The sequence below is a fragment of the Aythya ferina genome (assembly GCF_964211825.1).
Source record: "Aythya ferina genome assembly, chromosome: 3".
Taxonomy (NCBI): domain Eukaryota; kingdom Metazoa; phylum Chordata; class Aves; order Anseriformes; family Anatidae; genus Aythya; species Aythya ferina.
The window spans coordinates 15,023,040-15,030,804 of NC_140298.1; the positions used below are offsets into that span (position 1 = coordinate 15,023,040).

A 7,765-nucleotide genomic window follows, 5' to 3' on the forward strand; every position below is an offset into this window, starting at 1 on the left:
CTATGCTGCCTGTCCCTTCTGAAGAGCTTATAGCCAGGCATTGCAGCACTCCAGTCGTGAGACTGGTCCCACCACGTCTCCGTGATGGCAACCAAGTCGTAGCCTGCCTGCCGCACGATGGCTTCCAGCTCCTCCTGTTTGTTACCCATGCTGCGTGCATTGGTGTAGATGCACTTCAGCTGGGCCATTGCCTTATCCTCCGGCCTTGCCATTGTTCCCCCTGGCACAGCCCCAACAATCCTAGCCTCAGCCCCATCCCCCTTCCTACCTAGTTTAAAGCCCTCTCAATGAGCCCTGCCAGCTCCTGGCCCAGGATCCTTTTTCCCCTAAAAGATAGGGACCCGTCTGCGGCCATCAGGCCAGGTGCTGAGTAAAGTGCCCCATGATCAAAAAACCCAAGAATTCTAAAGTACATTAAATATTCAAGCACGTTAGTCTGAAGAGTTACAGTAAGTCTCAGATTTTGGCCATGTTATAAAGAATGCATAATGTTTGGGGATTTGTTTATTTATTTTGTCCTAGAGGTTGATGGTAGGACAGATGCAACACTTGGATGAAAAACCCTGAGTGATGGCCACATGGAGGGCAAATGGGAGCTAAGCAGCAGTGACTCTGTTAAACATGCAACCAGAAAATAGGACATGTCTGAACAATTTTCACACCAAAAGCCATCAAAGTAGCATTGCAGATACAGGTGGGTCCCATGAGGTGGCAACTAGGGATGAAAGCTAGTAAGACCAAGCCTGAGACCCTGCACTGGCTTACTGATAACATGCAAGCAGGAGCTGTAATCCTTATCACTTAGGATGTAACAAGTATGCATGCTGCTTAAGTGACTCAGGACTGCATTTTTAAACTTTGTTGCCAGCCTTCTTCTCAGATTTTGTAGCACGTTGCTGGTCCTCATGATTTCTGCTGTAGGCAGCCGAACTTCAAAAAGTAAACCAAATATAAATACTGCATACCAAATATGGAACATTTTGATAATTTTTAATACTAAAAACACATTATATAGCTTAACATGATTATTGCCCTACCTTTGTCAGAGGTCAGGTAGCACAGAATAGTCATCCTTTGTTCTGCGTTGCACAGCATCATTAATTGCATTGCTACTTCCTACTCACTGCACTTTTCCAGAAGAGTAGATTTTATCTTAATTATCTTTGTGTCACTAAAACTGAAAAGAAAAAAAATGCTCAGATTTACAATATCATAGACTTTTATTAGGACATGTTTAATCCATGTTTTTCAATATATCTGTCTTGCAGAGTAGCACTTCCTCAAAGTTGATCAAAGCCTAGGGCAGTCCATTTTCTTTCCTTTCCCAGTGACAAGGGCAATTATGTACCAAGAAGCCTCTTCCCAGAATGTCATAATTGCTGCAACCAGTTTCTTTTTATTATGCAGCATTTCCTCTCCTTCAATGTATCGCTTCAATGAATTCACAAACCAGCTCTGTCTGGTTCAAATCCATGAACCTACACTTATGATAAGATAATGAATGCATACTCATCAAGTAGAACCATATTGAAAGTGCTGTGGGCAAATGTACAGTACAATAAATTTTGTTAAATGAAGATGATACATTTTTAGAGGCATATCACTTCTCAGAGGGGTTTATTCACTAATTCAGCCTCAGTGTGCACCACAGAACGAGGCTTTTGGTCTTTGTGTGATCAGATAGATGAAGTAAAACAACAACAACAAAAAGTAAATAAAACAAGCAGTAATGAATATATATGCATTGGCATAGTATTTAACTAGTGGCAGCTGGGAAAGTGCACAGCAAGATACAAAATTGATTCAGACTGATTCAAATGCTATCATAAAAATATAATCAGTAAGTCAGTCATCTAATGCCAGTCTAAATTTTAGGTGGTTAAAACAGCACAAACCATTAGCTTCACATATAGGAAAGGAATGTATCTGCAAGTTTCAGTGGTTTAAACCACAGAGGCCGGGAGGTTTTTTCTCCTGTGAATAAAAAGAGGAAAATATAATTCATCCCTCCTTAACCAATGGACTTTAAAAATGCTTAATGAATGAATTAATGCTTTATTAATGCTGCATTGTTACTAGTAATAATGAACAGCAGAAAGATCTCCAAGTAGCTTCATGAAAATCATAGTGCTTTATGTGATTATTAGCTTCAGAAAATGTCATGGTTAGTAAGGGGTAGGTGAAGGGAAAAGGATTGTCTCATGTAGGCTTTTAGAAATAACTTAATCTCTACTTTTATTATTTGGGATACTCTGAGATATGTAGACTCAGTATCTGGTTATACTGCCCACAAAATTGTTTGATAAGATCACAAAAGAACACAATTTCCTTCTGAGAATTTAAAGACAGCTCACAAAATCTGTATTCCTCAGCAGATGTACAAGGTACTTAGTATCTCTAGAGCCAGGTGGAAAACTATTCTTTGACTTTCTACAATTTCTTGGCATAGTTTTTATCCATGGGTCTTATTCCAAAATGACCTTACAGCTTCCATAGCATGAGTTTTGCAAACCAACATGAATGATGAATATTTCCCATACAATTTCTAAGAAATGGATTTTGTTATGTGATCTAGCATGCCAGGAAAAGTTGTAGCAAGGGTCACCACATCTCACAGAAAGATAGGTGCTCTACTTTTTCTGTAACTGAAAATTATGCTGAACAGGAGTGTCAGCAAACTGCAGTCAGTGATGTATTGTCTAACAGACAAGAATTCATTTGGGAGCAAACAATAAACTGAGTTCAAAACTTCATTGTGCTTCACAAATCAGATCTGCTATATAAGGCTATCTCTCTTAACAATAACAAGCCCAGACCAGCTGCTAAACTGTTCAGTTTAGAGGTACAGAAAAACTACTTTTTTTTCTCTATCTTATTATCACTAAAGAAAGAACAAGAACACTTGTTTATAATATACTGAGAATGCTAAATCCACAAATTAAGATTTATATAGCTCAATTTTATGTATAATTTGAAAATATACTTCATAAATCTGATCTGCTACAGATCTCATTACTATTTTTATACTTATTCCTTCACGTCTTTTCTTCTATGTCAATCTATGTGTTTTCTTCTAGTTTTCTCCTGGCATTTCCTGAGCTATCTGACTCACTTAAAACTCTAGAGAAAGATGAAAGCTGCCTTCAGGCAGCTTTGGCAAATTAATAATCTTTCTGAAGGGTGACAGGGTCAGCTAATGCCAGAGTCAAAATTCCTTATACGTACATAGAATACTGAAAGTATTAAAATAATAATAATAATAATAATAATAATATTTGCTAAGACCAAGAACATATTATAATTGTGCAACTCAGTAAAGTTACTATATCTCAGCTATTTCCAAGAGGCCTTTGATGACCCTCAATCTGAATGTATTAACACTACCACTGGCTCTGTGAGATGAAAACGATGCCCTGTTACACAGTAGTCTCAAAGTGACTTATATCTACCTTCCCTAAGATTCTGTACATATCTCTTCAAGACAGTATGCTTAATTTAACTTGCTTCAAAGCATATCAAGTGCTCAAAACCAGATTCAACAAAGACAGTACAGGCCAACATGTTCCCGCCTGAATTGCTAAAGGTTTTCTATCAGCCATTCATGCTTGTAGTCAGTGTTCCACTCAAGCACACAAAACCCTTCCTTCTGCCTGCTATGTTTCCAAATGAAGGCATCTGCTCCCTTAGACTGATCACAGGGAGGTTCCCCAGCTTCTCTATTGGCTTTCCACTTAGGGATGATGCACAGCACTTAAAGACAGTGAGATGTGATTAGGATGTTTTAATATATTTTTTAAACAAATTTTCTAAAAACAAAACAAAAACAAAACAAAAAACAAACAAACAAACAAACAAAAGAAAACAGGCAGCTTCATTCCCTAGCTCTAGTTTTTCTAATGGTCTCTGCAATCATGAAAAAGAGTTACCTGGTTTTAAGTCAAAATGATCAAATTTTTTTCCAAGCAGTCCAATGGAGATAAGGTATGGATAGTTATTTATATTTTGAAGAAAAAAAAAAAAGTGTACATTCATCTTTTATAATAATATAAAATTGCATGTAACTTTGAATTACCTAGAGTAGTGACACTGGATACTTAAAATAATTATTCAAGTTGGAATCAATAGCAAACAGGCATTGTTCTGCCAGCAAAGAACAGAGAACTGAAAATAACAGGAACCTTTATAGGATCAGCAAATTATTTCCACGCCACTCTGTCAAAGGCTTTTTCTACATGCAGAGACTTGGTGCATATCAAGTCAATTGTCAAGTCAATTGTTCTTAACTTACATTTTTCAAGAGCAGAGAATCTAATGAGCTACCAAGAAAATTTTTATGAGGTTAGCTAACAGTCAGGTTTGAATGATTCAGGTTTCTATTTCTATGGATAATGTTTAAATTTAAAAGAGGAAGAAAATAAAAAGGCTACAAAAGCAGCTCTAGAGGTCAAAGTAGAAAGGAGATTCCAGTTCAGAACACTTGTGTTTCATATCGAGTATTTCTGGAATTGTGGAGAATAGTAGAATTAAATACCTATTAGCCCAACTAACCATTCTGCCATTGCTGGAGATTGTTTGCTAAGATACCTGACGGCTTCTAGGAAAAGTTGTTTAGTAAAGCAGGTAATGGCATTAATGGCAATGAAAGAGAACACTGATCATTACAGCTGTTGCTGTATTCTGTCCTTGTAATTGCTTCTGAGGACATTTAATGATCAGCCAATGCAAAGTGCCTGTGAAAGTTGTAATTCCCCACTCATTCAAACACTGATTGAGCTAACTTCAATTCAGCCTCAGCAGAGAAAATTCCTGCTTTCTTACAGCCAACTCCTACCTTCATTGCATGCTGCCTTTGACTTTGATGGCAACAAAATTGAGTCCAGTGATTTGCAACCTTTTATTACTGAGTTGCAGCCTTGATTATATCATTATTTCAAGTCACAGAAGTAGGCATTCTTTCCATGAAAAAAATGAGTTAATGAATTGATTAATGAAAATTGCATTCCACTTTCTCTCTGCATGACTTTGCATACCTGTTGCTAATTACAGTGTGATGAGTTAACTCTGAAACTGCATTCAACTCAAAGCAGAAATGCTATGAACAGACTGATTACTCTTAACCTTCTGAAAGGAAAGCTCACCCACTACACTTGATCAAGCCAGTCTTAACACATGCAGACTGAAAACAGCCAAAACATTTTGCTTTTTTATCTTATCTTTTGAGCTATGTATGAGGTGTTTTGGGAGGCTTGTAGCTCTTGTTTAAGTCCATTTTATCCCTAGCAATCTGTATCTTCAGAACATTTGGGCAAGGAAAGTTATGCTCTCAAACTATTAATGTGCTTTAATTAAGTCAGAAATGAATTCAGTTAGTTCACAGTGATCATGCTCAGCTGTTTATTATTTTGCTGCCCCTGATATGGATTTCCACAATATAGGAATTGCAGAAGGTTCATACTTATGTAGTATATGACTTTCTGGAAGCAACGTAAAGGATAACACTTACCATAATCAGTGCTTCAGTACTGATTTCAGCAAGACACTAGATTTGATTAGCGGTTCTCCTTAAAATGATTCTCCTTTAAAGTATCATTGATGAAAAAACTTAGTGTATGCATTTTAGAGGAAAAAAAAAAAAAAAAAAAAAAAAAAGACAAAATACAGTACAGTACTAATACAAAATAATTTATTTTTCAATATATTCACTTAAATTGTTAGCCAGTAAAAATAATAATACTAGTGACACAAAAGCATAGAAATTATAACTTTTATAATAAAAACATGCACTGTATTAACAGTAATCATGCAATTAAGCTTCTGATAAATGTGTTTGAAGAACTATTTGCCAAAATAACCTTTAATATACATTTAATACTGTATGTGCATATCAGTGCCCTCTGCTGGATAGAGTAAGATCCAAACTGGTATTTGTGATCAGGCCTTCACTGAACTGCTAGATCATACTAGTTACTCAGTGCAGAGGGTGAAGGAAATTAATCTCTTAGTGACATAACAGAAAAAAAAAAGTGTAGATATATAATATTACTCTTAATGATATAAATATATATCATTATAACAATATGAATAGATATTATTTATAATTTAAACATTATTTTATAATAATATGTATAATATATATATTATAAAATATATTTATAATTATAATATAGTATACGCATATTTTATTATATATTAATATTTATTTTATATATATATATAATCATTATTTTATATGATGATCCTTGTGGGTCCCTTCCCACTTGGGATATTCTATATATATATAAGGTCATATATATATATATATATATATATATACACACAATATATATACATATAATATATATAAATTATAAATATTATATTTCTATATATTATATACATTATTAATATTTTAATTTATCTAAACATGCATCATAAATATTATATGTATATATGAATATATTATTATATAATGTAAATACGTTGTATATATTATATATATCATATTTGTTATTATATAATTTTATAATGTATATTATATATTATAATATATTATAGTATGTATGTTATATATAAATATATTATATATATATACTATATATATATTATATATATATTATTGGGGGGGAACTAAAGTTTCCAGATTTTGTCCCTTAAGCCTTGATGCAGGTGGTTTAGTTAAGCAGCTGTGATCTCTCTCTGTTTCAGCAAAGGAATATGCACACATGTATGAATTGGATTCTTTTTCCATGACCAAGTGTGCACCACTACCCAAAAGATTTCACTGTGCTGAATTTCAGCATGGAATTTTATTTTCCTTTTTTCCATAGCTACAGACTTCTATTTTAACACTAACCTCCATGAGTGGTATTCAGGAATATTTGTTATCTTTTTTAAAGAACAGACATAAACAGCTGCCCCTGTTTTACCTACTTTGAGAATAAATCACAGAATCACAGAATCACAGAATTTTCTAGGTTGGAAGAGACCTCAAGGTCATCGAGTCCAACCTCTGACCTAACGCTAACAGCCCTCCACTAAACCATATCCCTAAACTCTACATCTAAACGTCTTTTGAAGACTTCCAGGGATGGTGTACTCTGACTCTAGGGTTCTTAACATAGCCTGTTCTAAAGTCATTAAAGGCTATATCCTAATCTAGAATTCATTCTAGATCAGACTCTTCCTTCCGAGTCATTCATATAGTCCATCTCTATCTTCACATAAAGGGAAAGAAGATTCATTATAGCATTCCCAACAGGTCAGATTTGGGAAACCAAAAGGTCAAAGGCAATACATTAAGCAATCACATACTTGAGGTAAGGTGCTGATGCCATATTGCTACACAGCTCCTTTTTCAAATTGGATGGCATATTACTCCTTTTTTTTTTTTTTTTTTTTTTTTTGGTAAAGGAATATACTACGTTCTGGATACCATCCTCCCACTTGATAGTAGTACTCATGTTTTTTGACTTTGCATAGCTACAAAAATAAATAAATAAATAAATAAATAAATAAAAAGAACATAAAAATACTTCATATCACTAATTAGGGATAGCATAAGAAAACATCTTCCTCAGAACCCCCAAATTAATCAAAAGCTGTGAGCTGATACCCTGTCAGAACTCTGCTGCATTCACAAGAGCTGCAGATGACAGTTCTAGATGTCATCTTGCCCCATTTCAAATGGGGAAGCCCACTGGCAAAAAAAAAAAAAGTATTTCACATCAGCACCAAAAGGACCATACCAACAATATTAGTGTTTAGGGACAAAGACGTATTGTGTCAG

General features: G+C 34.7%; 1 long non-coding RNA gene across 1 annotated transcript; it reads right to left on the reverse strand.

Moving 5' to 3' along the window:
• Positions 1-500: 500 nt before the first annotated feature.
• Positions 501-4,564, reverse strand: LOC311433683. Its single transcript, XR_014690909.1, has 4 exons — positions 4,549-4,564; positions 1,896-1,974; positions 1,038-1,177; positions 501-930 (listed from the first exon to the last, which is right to left on the reverse strand). It is a non-coding gene; the product is annotated as an uncharacterized lncRNA (long non-coding RNA).
• Positions 4,565-7,765: the final 3,201 nt, after the last annotated feature.